The 12,571-nt window shown below is 35.5% G+C and overlaps 1 pseudogene; it reads left to right on the top strand.

The window, feature by feature from the left end:
* The first annotated feature begins 5,079 nt into the window (after window positions 1–5,079).
* LOC138430007 (olfactory receptor 10R2-like) lies at window positions 5,080–6,030 on the top strand (annotated as a pseudogene).
* Window positions 6,031–12,571: the final 6,541 nt, after the last annotated feature.

Raw genomic sequence — 12,571 nt, forward strand, 5'->3', positions numbered from 1 at the left:
ATAAATATTTGTCATTCTCACATTATATCCCAGGAAAAAAAGTTCCCCACGTGTCCAAAAGACTTATATTGCCTCTGCCACTCTAATATTTTGTCCTGTATTCTTTGTACCTTTCTTCCTCTCTTCTAGATTTCAGAAATGAGAATATGAAAAGGATCTTTTTCTCCAAACTAAGAAAAAATTAGTCATGAGGTAGGGAAACTTAAAGAAGGTAGTTCCATTATGTCTGTTTTAACAAATATGGCCAAGAAAACCTCCACCTCTCTAAGTCCCCAGAGAATTTCTAGGAGGAAACCAACTAACCTCCATGGTATTTTAGAAAAGGTCTTTTCTATGACCAATTAATTTTCCTACTGTATTACCATAGTTCTACTTACTAATTGAGGAAATTATGACAAGTACTGGGCAGAATGTGGTAATTAGATCCCTAGGAGGATGGAGATATCAATAACAACCAAAGTTCTGAAGTTATGGTTAATGTAAAAAGAAAAGACAACTGGTGATATATATTGAGGAAATAGCTAAACTTCCCATGAATAAGGCAACATGACATTTTTTTCTGTGAAGCAATGTATTCTTTCTTTTTTTTTTTTTTTTTTTAAGTTATAGATATATTTTGGTTTTTGGAGAAAGCAAGAAAATGACTCTTCCTTTGCAAGAATTCTGTTGCGTAGTTTAACATTTTCCTTTTAAATTTGATCACAGTTTTGAAAGGCTTCTGGCATTTATCGAGATGGTATCTTTCTTCTCCTTGTAAATAATGGTCTCATTATTTTAATTAAACATGAATTCTTTATGGAAATCCAAACAAATCAAAAAATGTACAAAGCAGACATAAAAATATCTCCAAATCCCATTACCACAAAATAACTAGTATTAGCATTTGGTCAACATCATTACAAATACCATCTGGACATTTATATTGAGATAACTATGAACAAAAATGCTAAGAAAAAGGTGGAAAGGAATATACTGGTTCAAAGAGTCTGTAGGAAGTGGAAGAAAAACTTTGGGGCATTATGACAGGGAAGGTAATTTTGGCAAATAATGCCCAGAAATCATAGATGTTTTAGGGATATGTCTGAGAATGAAGACACCTGCATGTCACTGGGTAATAAACTCTGATTCGAAGGAATGTGAACATATTTTTTTATTTTTTAGGAATTTTTATTGAGAAGAGCAAAGACAATCTAGTTATTTACATGTACAACAAGCACAAAAATTGTTGGTGTTTCTTTGGAGTAAATGATATTTTTTCCCAGTTATTAATAGTGGAAAATAGAAAGGTGATCAAATGATAGAAAGGGTAGCTGAATGGAGGAAAATATAGGGATACAGTATTAGAAAGAAACAAAACAAAAATTTAAGCAGACTATGAACTATATGAAAAACACAGAAAGTATTTTTACTTAGGAGGCAGTGGCTTTGCAAAGGGGATCAAGTTGATGTCAAAAGTACTAACTGAAATCACTACTAATTCATTTATGAACTGTTTAATTTTTTTGCTCATCAAGCCCTTATATTCCATATATTTAATTTATTTGAACATTGAACTCTGATTTTTTTTGTTTTGTTTTCACTTTTAAATTTATATTGTAGTATCATTGATTAACAATGTTGTGTTAGCTTCAGGTGTATAGCAAAGTGACTTAGTTATACATATACATATATCTCCTTTTTTTTCAAATTCTTTTCCCATTTAGGTTATTACAGAGTAGTAAACATGTGCTATACAGTAGGTCCCTTCATTGGGCTCTGTTTTGAGGATACATAGGGAAAAGTTGTGGTCTTTATTCTTGAGTCTGTCAAATCTATCACAGAAAAAAATCAGGAAAAAATAATTTGGATATAACATGTTGAGTGTTTTGTGAGGACACATGAAACAATCTTTAAATATATAAGATACGATAAACCCTCCTTAGACAGATTAGAGAAAGTTCAGTAACTACTGACTTTTAGAAAGTGTAAAGAATGAATGTGCCACAGATGAAGGCAAAAGAAAATTGGAGTCTGAGATCTCTCTCTCTCTCAGCATGACATCTTGAAATATGATGGCATATATGGAAAACTGTAAGTAAGTCAGTGCAATTCCAGTATGTTGTATATTTAAGCGATAAGGTTATAAATGTAGATATGGAGGAGAATTATTTATCTTTTTACCAAAGTAAGGGTATTAACTTTATCTTACAGGTGTCAAGATTGAGTAAGATAATAAGAGATAAATTTACTTTTTCCACTTGTGAAGACAGTTTAATTACCCTATTTTCCTTTTCTTTTCCCCTGCTTTCATCTTCCCAAAAGCTTTTTCTGGGGGGAGGGGAAGCTATAATATCTTCCTTTCCAAGATTACAATGCTATCTTCTATTGGCCAATTATTTTAAGCAGAATCTTAGAGCAGATTAAGTATATCCAAATTTTTCCATAATAAATTATTCTCAAACTTTAATTCCCACATAGGTCCCCAGGATGAGTTTGAAAAAGTAGATGACATATTGCAGAGGTTGGCAGGGGAGTGTCATGGGAATAGCCACTGAGTAATGTAGTGTGTCTTTCTTCTCAGAAACTCCATCTTTCTTTGGATAACTAGTCACTGTTCTTTCTGAGGATGATCCTATGAAAGAGAAAATAGTCAAAGCAAAGAAACCAGGAAATTGAAAATGTAGAGATGGTATCTTAGGAAGAATAGTAGAAGAGTCTTTGTTCTGGTCAAAAGCACTATTTTCTTATAAAGTTTACAGATAAGGCAATTCAAAGATAACAAAATAAGATCTAAAGCTTTTGATTTTAGTCCTATGTCAAAATTTTGCTAAATATTTGTCTATGCAGAAGATCAAATAATAATAGAAATAGTGTTATTCTTAAAAAAACTTTGAAATGAAAGTCGCTCAGTCATGTCCGACTCTTTGTGACCCTTTGGACTATATAGTCCATGGAATTCTCCAGGCCAGAATACTGGAGTGGGTAGACTTTCCCTTCTCCAGGGGATCTTCCCAAGCCAGGGATCGAACCCAGGTGTCCCACATTGCAGGTGTATTCTTTACGAGCTGAGCCATGAGGGAAGCCCTTAAAAGACTTTAAAGCCGTCAATAAAGTGCTTTTAAAATTAACATGGGGAAGTTTGGTTAAGCAGATAATGGAGAAAATCACTTGGTAATTAGAAAAGAAAATGAGATAACAACAATTTTTAATGTATGTTTTGTGTCTGCATTTAGATAACTGTTAGATTTTTTATCCAAAATTTTTGAAGCAGAAGGTTAATGGTGTATGATAAATTAATATCAGTGGAACAAGTATAGAAAATCTATGAAATCAAATGCTATCTACCTTTTGAGTTTTGAAATAATTTATAAAAGAAACTGAAATCATTGGTCATTTGTTGTTTCAACAAATTTTCAAGTAACTGGTATATACTAGATACAATGGTAAGTGTTGAGACGCATTTTCTGTCTCAGGCAAGTTATCATATTTGGAGATAAACATGAATATATAATACTAGTGGCAAAGGAAGTAAGATTCTAGTGATTGCTAAGGAAACGCAGAGAAAGTTATAAAACATGATTAGGACGTTGGAGGAAGGGTCAATGAGCATGTATTATTTTAGATGGGAATTTAAGGAAGTTCCTTAAAAGGAAAGAAGGAAAATGATAAATATAAAGCATGGACTATTTCCAGATGTAAGGGATGATATGAAAAATGACATGACTGTTCAAATTTTCTCAATGCCTAAATGCATTTTCTCAATGATAAGGTAAAGAAATATGTGGTGGAAGTTATGAGTGGAAAGGTACATTTGAGAAAAATATGAAAGACAAAATACAGTTGCTTTATCTTTATAGATAATTGCAAATTATTGAGCTTATTAATAGGATAGAATTTGTCCTATTGAAAGAAAACTGTATTGCTACTGTTGAAGCTGGCTTAGAGTGGGACCAGGTAGAATCCTGGGAGCCCATTCATAAAGCTCTGGGTAATAGTTCAAGTAAGAGATGATTTCTGGCAAAGGGAAAGAAATGGATTCTAGAAGTAATGCAGATCAAAACAAATTGGAGGATGAGAATTTTCAAGTGTTTAATTATTCCTCAGAAATTTACAACATGGATGACTAAGAAGATTTTGAAAAATTTTGTTGGGATAGAGAATCCAGATAAAGGAACAGATTTAAGTGTGAAGTGGGAGAGGATAAGAATGTTTTAATTAATAAATATATATAATCTAGGACCAGCAATAAGAACTGTATCAGAAACCTTAGGGAATGTATCTGAGCCTCCCTGCTTAAAAATTTAGAGACAGAACTGGGAACAATAGACTGTTGGGTTTCCAAGTCAGGCATAACAAGGATAAGATATATAATCAAGTGGGCAACCGATGAATACTGAAGCAAAACTTAATTATTCTAGCCACTCATTTTCTGTAAGAGGAAATCAAGCCTAATGTCCTGTAAGAGTAAGTAACAAAATTATAAAACTCATTCCAAGAAAGCATCTGTAGTTCTAATTCAAATTAATTTTAATGAAAACTGCATGAAAATGGGGTATGTGATTAGCAATGAAAGGAAACTCTATTCTAAAGACAAGCAACACAAAACAGTTCAATAGATATTGCCCTCCATGAGGAATGTATTAAAAGCAAATGGGAGGTAGATTTTCAGATATTGGTGCTATTGTTTATAGAATGCATGTATCAGTAATATGAATGAAGTTATGATCACTTGAAATAATATTATGGATAAAGAATATTTAAGAATTAAATTATTTTTCAAAAAAGACCTAAACAGAGACTATATATGTTTGCAAGTTGGGTCTATGTAAGTCTTCGAAGCCTGAGGAATAGGCTTTATTTGAACAAGCATCTGTACCTTATATGTAAACACGTGTCCCCAGGTTCACTGCTAAAATCATTAGCACAAAGTTATTACTGTGGGTGCATATTAATTTAGGATAATATTTGGCTACTTTACAATCCTCTTGTTTCTCTTTCATACCCAGAATGGCTACTTTATGAAGGGTAAGTCTCCTTGATTTCTCACCTCCAGTGGTCTGTGGACTTCATTATATTGACTTTATTCTGTAGGATCAACTCTCCATGGCTAATTCCTCCTGTGTTACTGAGTTCTTCCTGCTGGGTTTCTCCAGCCTTGGGGAATTGCAGCTTGTCCTCTTCGTGATTTTTCTCTGCCTCTATTTGATCATCTTGAGTGGAAACATCACCATCATCTCAGTCATCTGCTTGGATCACAGCCTCCACACACCCATGTACTTCTTTTTATGTGTCCTTTCTACCTCTGAGATCTTCTACACAATTGTCATTCTGCCCAAGATGCTTATCAATCTTCTCTCTGTGTTCAGGACACTGTCCTTTGTGAGTTGTGCTTCACAGATGTACTTCTTTCTTGGTTTTGCTGTCACCAATTGCCTGCTTCTAGGAGTGATGGGCTATGATCGCTATGCTGCTATCTGTCAGCCTTTGCACTACCCCATTCTCATGAGCTGAAGGGTATGTGGGCAACTAATATCAACTTGCATTGTTAATGGTTTCCTAATATCTCTATTGGGAACAACTTTGGTCTTTAGCCTCCCCTTCTGTTGCTCCAACAAGATCAACCATTACTTTTGTGATATTTCTCCAGTCATTCATCTTGCCTATGCTGGAAGTGACATTAACGAACTCATCATCTTTATCTGTGGAGTCTTAGTACTTATTGTGCCCTTGATCTTCATCTGCATCTCTTATGGATTTATTGTCTCTACTATCTTGAGGATACCATCAGTTGAAGGCAAGCGAAAAGCATTCTCCACCTGTGCCTCCCATCTCATTGTGGTCATCATCCACTACGGCTGTGCTTCTTTTGTTTACCTGAGACCCTCAGCCAAATATATTAATACATCAGGCAAAGACAGACTGGTGACAGTGAACTATACCATCATCACCCCACTGTTGAACCCTGTGGTATACAGCCTGAGGAACAAGAAGGTACAGCTGGCCATTAGGAAAATGATTGTGAAGAAGGGGTTTTCTACTAAGACTTTATAATTTAAACACTTTTCAAACAGTACACACACATTTGGGACAAATGTATCACTAACTGCTTAAGTCATAAAAGTTTCTAATCTATTTATCTGTATAACTGTATAGCCTTGGATAAGTTGTTTGATATTGTGGGGCCTTAATGTTCTTTTATGTAAAGCAGTCTTGGTACATGTTTATCTCAAGGTTATTGCAAAGATTAAGGGAGATAGCAAAGTGTCTGTCACTAAAACATAACTTTCCTACTCTTCTTTTCCCAGATTTCTGGTTCTCAAACCTGTCTTAACAGCCATTATCTCTTGCCCTATGTTTCACTTGTTTGCCAAAAATCTTTATGGTCTTTTTTGTTAAGGATTGTGTCCAGTTTATAATGGCTGGATGGCCAGAAGGCACTTTGGATCTAGGAATGTGACATGGTGTGGTAAAATGTTACTGTACTAGTAATTAGAAGATTTTAGGTTGACACTGGTTAGGTCATGACTTTCATATAGCTATAGTTGTTCTCTGAATCTACAAATATAGAAAATAGGGATAATATGATTTTCTTTTTTTTTAACCTCACTAAGTTTTTTTTTTTTTCATCTAATGGATAAGATTTTTTTAAAGCATATGTAATATGTAAAGCTGCACAGAATATAAGTCTCTATTAACATATTAAACAAGACTTTATACATTTCTCCAAGGACCTTTTATTTCCTCTACTCTCAAGAAATGGATGTTTCTCAATGCCTTTTTTGATCACTCCTTTGAACCACTACTTATGCAATTAAAAGATATGCCATATAAATGAACAAGAAATAATAGCTAGCCAATCCTGCCTCAGGCTGAAAAGATGTCTCTGTGGTCTTTTACACTAAATTTATTAAGAAGAAGAGCTCCTAGTTTCAAATTTGCCCTCTGAATGTATAAGACAGTGAACACCTTGGCTATTTACCTCATCCTACCTCTCACCTGTCCAGAAATCCCTATCATCAACATCTCCAGGGAAACCAGCCTGCCCTGAATGGGTATCACAGAATGTCCATCCCTGTTGTTTTCAACTCTCATTGTCATTTCCCCACAATTAACCTGACGTTTGTTTCTTTGTGATTTTTGTACTTTCTGTCTCTTGCATTACACAGTAGGGTTAATCTTGGTTAACAGGTGTTTTCTTTGGAGGGAATGATGCTGAGGCTGAAACTCCAGTACTTTGGCCACCTCATGTGAAGAGTTGACTCATTGGAAAAGACTCAGATACTGGGAGGGATTGGGGGCAGGAGGAGAAGGGGATGACAGAGCATGAGATGGCTGGATGGCATCATTGACTCAATGGACATGAATCTGAGTGAACTCCGGGAGTTGGTGATGGGTAGGGAGGCCTTGTGTGCTGCGATTCATGGGGTCGCAAGAGTTGGTCACAACTGAGCAACTGAACTGAACTAAACTGAACAGGTGTTTGAGACAGCTGTGATGATAATCTGATCCTTTCCCATCACTCATGTGACCTGAATTTCAGACACATTCAGCTCTTTGTGTGCAGTCCTCTCTACATGCTGTTACTTACCAATATTATTTTAAAGCTTAATGATTGAAACTAAAGTTCACATTTCAAGTATGACCTCCATTTACAGGGTAAAATGTAACTGTATTCTATTAATTTTATTTAGATTGTTAAATCAAAGGGTATAAAATTGTCAATAACATTATCATATTTTTAATTTACTACCTCTATTTCCATTTTTGTCTTCCAGTTTTCAGTTTTTGGATTAATGCTTTTTATATTATGTTCATTCTTATTAGTTAAATAATTAAGGCATTTTCAGTTACTATATTACAACATTGGCCAATTTATTCTGTGGTTTTGTTCTTCCTGACTTTGAAATTGTCTTTTATTACCCAAATATTTTTTTAGGAATGGAATATTTACTTATTATAGGTAATTCCTTGCTGATATTTAAAAGTCTTCTGTTAATTATTTGTAGATTTTTGTATTAGTGAGAGAATGTGATTGATATGTTCTACTTTTAGAATTTATTGAATTTTTATTATTGGTTTCTTCCAAATTATTCCTGATGAAAATTTTCATTTGTATTTTAATAGGCCCATTTTTAATAGGCTAAATATAGATGTTATTTTAATGTTGTTAATCAAACTATTTTAGTATGCAATCTCATTATTTGTTTTGTGTATATGTAGCCTGTCATGGTTTAGTGGTACTGAAGCCAAGTACTTTAGTGCCTCTGTATTTATTAGCTCTTGAATATTGTATTTCTAGCCTGGAAAATCCCATGGATGGAGGAGCCTGGAAGACTGCAGTCCATGGGGTCGGGAAGAGTTGGATACGACTGAGTGACTTCACTTTCACTTTTCCCTTTCATGCATTGGAGAAGGAAATGGCAACCCACTGCAGTGTTCTTGCCTTGAGAATCCCAGGGATGGGGGAGCCTGGTGGGCTGCCATCTCTGGGGTTGCACAGAGTCGGACACGACTGAAGCAATTTGGCAGCAGCAGCAGCAGCAGCAGTACTGACAGTAATTTTGTCATGGAATCTATTTTTTTAAAATATAGGTAAACCTTTTGGGATTAAACATATATATTCTATCCCTGAAAGTGAAAAGAAAGTGAAAGTTGCTTAGTCATGTCTAACTCTTTGTGACCCTATGGACTAGACAATCCATGGAATTCTCCAGTCCAGAATACTGGAGCGGGTAGTCGTCCCCTTCTTTAGGGGATCTTCCCGATCCAGGGATTGAACCCAGATCTCCTACATTGCAGGTGTATTCTTTACTAGCTGAGGCACAAGAGAAGCCCAAGAATAATGCAGTGGGTAGCCTATTCCTTCTCCAGTGGACGTTTTCAACCAAGGAATGAAACAGGGATCTCCTGTGTTACAGGCGGATTCCTTACCAACTGAGCTACCAGGGGAGCCCAATAGTCTACCCCTGCTGCTGCTGCCGCTGCTGCTAAGTTGCTTCTGTGCTACCCCATAGACGGCAGCCCACCAGGCTCTCCCGTCCCTGGGATTCTCCAGGCAAGAACACTGGATTGGTTCGCCATTTCCTTCTCCAATGCATGAAAGTGAAAAGTGAAAGTGAAGTCGCTCAGTCGTGTCTTACTCTTGGCGACCCCATGGACTGCAGCCTACCAGGCTCCTCCGTCCATGGGATTCTCCAGGCAAGAGTGCTGGAGTGGAGTGCCATTGTCTTCTCCATCAGTTCACAAGGAACATCTAAATACAGAGAACTTCTAATCTCACTTTTTATTGCCTTAGCTTGGAATGCATGTGAACAACGAAGGGTTGCCAGACATCTGAAGAAGACGATCAAAACATAAAAACAAGCAGTTCTCAGAAAGAAAACAAACAAACAAACAGGAAATGCATAGAACAGAAAATATTGACGTTAATATCCTCATTTAAAATAAGTTGTATTCATGAAAGAATTATCTTATAATTGCCTTTTTATGGAAACAAAACACCTTGGCAGAAAAGTGTACAAATCATAATTTTATGTCAATAAATTATCACAAAGTGAACATAAGTGGGTCAAAAGTACGGTATTACTAACACCTCATTACACTTCTCTTTTTCTACAGCAGAAAAAAGCACTGTAACTTTTAATATCATGCATTAGTATTTGCCTGGTTACAAACATTTTGTAACAACAGAATTTTAGAAAATATATTCTCTAGACTTATTTCTATCTTTTTCTCTATTTTTTTCACTCTATTTACATCTACGATTTCCAGCATGTTTATTCAGTCTTGTTTTCCTCCAGGTTTAGATTCATTGATGAAATAAATGGTTTTTCTTTCATTTCTAGGTGCTTCCTAATGTTCCTGTTTCCGCAAACGTCTGTTTTTCCAACCATGCATAACAAAATTATTTTGAATTCTGACCTTTGTTGTTATTTTACATCTTTTATCACTTATTTTATTTTTTAGCTTATTTTGAAATAATTGGTTAGTTTTCACCTATTTTACGAGTAGTCTTTCAGGCTTTTGCATGTTGTGTTCCCTGGGAAGCATACTCTAAGACCCCTTGGAATATAGATTTCTCCAAAGAAGACATACGGATGGCTAACAAACACATGAAAAGATGCTCAACATCACTCATTATTAGAGAAATGCAAATCAAAACCACAATGAGGTACCACTTCACACCAGTCAGAATGTCTGTGATCCAAAAATCTGCAAGCAATAAATGCTGGAGAGGGTGTGGAGAAAAGGGAACCCTCCTACACTGTTGGTGGGAATGCAAACTAGTACAGCCACTATGGAGAACAGTGTGGAGATTCCTTAAAAAATTGCAAATAGAACTAACTTATGACGCAGCAATCCCACTGCTGGGCATACACACCGAGGAAACCAGAATGGAAAGAGACACATGTACCCCAATGTTCATCGCAGCACTGTTTATAATAGCCAGGACATGGAAACAACCTAGATGTCCATCAGCAGATGAATGGATAAGAAAGCTGTGGTACATATACACAATGGAGTATTACTCAGCCGTTAAAAAGAATTCATTTGAATCAGTTCTGATGAGATGGATGAAACTGGAGCCAATGATACAGAATGAAGTAAGCCAGAAAGAAAAACACCAATACAGTATACTAACACATATATATGGAATTTAGGAAGATGGCAATGACGACCCTGTATGCAAGACAGGAAAAAAGACACAGATGTGTATAAAGGACTTTTGGACTCAGAGGGAGAGGGAGAGGGTGGGATGATTTGGGAGAATAGGAATTCTAACATGTATACTATCATGTAAGAATTGAATTGCCAGTCCATGTCTGACGCAGGATGCAGCATGTTTGGGGCTGGTGCACGGGGATGACCCAGAGAGATGTTGTGGGGAGGGAGGTGGGAGGGGGGTCATGTTTGGGAACACATGTAAGAATTAAAGATTTTAAAATTAAAAAAATAAATAAATTAAAAAAAAATAAAATAAAAATAAATGTAAATCTTAAATCCAATGCTCAACATGGAGATATATCTGATGTGCTTGCATTTAAATAAATACTATAGAAAAGTAAAAAAAAAAAAAAAAGGAATATAGAATATGTATTTAAAAGTGCTTGAAATTAACACCTGTGGAAGCCAAACTAAAGGCATTCCTAGTGTCACTATCAGCTGATCTGATGGTGAGCTCTGTAGAGGTATCCTGGGTTGGGCCAATATGGCCAAGAGTTTATAAAACTGTGATAATCAATATTTGAAGGTGGCTGCTACAGAAAGGATGGTTATTTGGTTGAGGAGTCTATGTTGGTGTCAAAAAGCCTGGAGAGGCAGACAGCTGAAACCTGCTACCTACAGCATTGCCATCAGCTGAGGCAACAAATCCTTTATTTGAAATAGAATCTGCACAGTGTAGCTTGGTTTTCACTACAAAGGCACAGTTATTTCCTGTAGCAATGTTGTTTTGCTTGGCTTTTTTCCTGTAATAACTTTATATGGGATCTGAACATACTCTTTTTCTGGATTCATGTTTCTGTGAAACTGACTTTCTTGTACTCTTAGAACAGGAGGCTGGTATTCCAAATTTTGTAACTGTAGGGCTCCCTCTTGTGTTGTCATTAGGATGTATTTAACTATTTTTTTCAATTTATTTTTTAACTGGAGGAAATCACTTTACAATGTTATGATGGTTTCTGCCATACAACAAAGCAAATCAGCTGTATATCACCTCCCTGTTGAGGCTACCTCATCCCTCTAGATGAATGGAGAAAGTAGCAGAGATGCATATACAATACCATGTGTAAAATTGATTGTGGATGAGAAGTTGCTCTATAATACAGGAAGCCCAGTCAGGTGCTCTGTGATGATCTAGAGGGGTGTATTCAACTCTTAACTGGAAACTGTATGCTTTTTTTAGCTGATTTTCTTGGATTGGTCAATTGATTTTTAAGCTGTTGCCTTTGGATTTTTTTTTTTCTGTTTTGTTCTCCTGATATTAGGACTGTCAGAAAAGGTTGTTATTTTTCTTTGTTTTCTCTTGCACAATTTTTAATAACATCCTTTGATTTCTTTGAATATATTTTGTTGATTTGCTTTTTGTAATGTTGCTTTGGGGAGAAAGTCTCAATTTGCCTTTTTTATTTACATTTTTGTTCATCTTATTTTTAAATTAAATAATAATTTACATAAATAAAATTAAGATATTCTAAGTGCAAGTTATTTATGAGTTTCTACAAATATGTTCACTTATTTAACCATCACAGCAATCAATAAATAATTTTGTCACCCACAGATTATTTTATGCCACTTTCTAGTTGATTCCCTACCTTGAGATAACATGGGGTTGACTTTTTTCCAACTGTACTGAAGTATATTGACATATGAGATATGTAAGTTTATAGTGTACAAAATGATAATTTAGTACACTTACATATCATGAAATGATTACCATACTAAAGTCAGCTAACACTTCCATTATCTCATGTAATAACCTTTGTGAGTATATGTGTGTGTGTGTGTGTGTGTGTGTGTGGGTGTTGAGAACATTTAAGACTCACTTTCTCAGCAATTTTCAAGTATACAATACAGATGTTAACTATAGTCA

Source organism: Ovis canadensis, chromosome 1, assembly GCF_042477335.2.
Source record: "Ovis canadensis isolate MfBH-ARS-UI-01 breed Bighorn chromosome 1, ARS-UI_OviCan_v2, whole genome shotgun sequence".
Classification (NCBI taxonomy): Eukaryota; Metazoa; Chordata; class Mammalia; order Artiodactyla; family Bovidae; genus Ovis; species Ovis canadensis.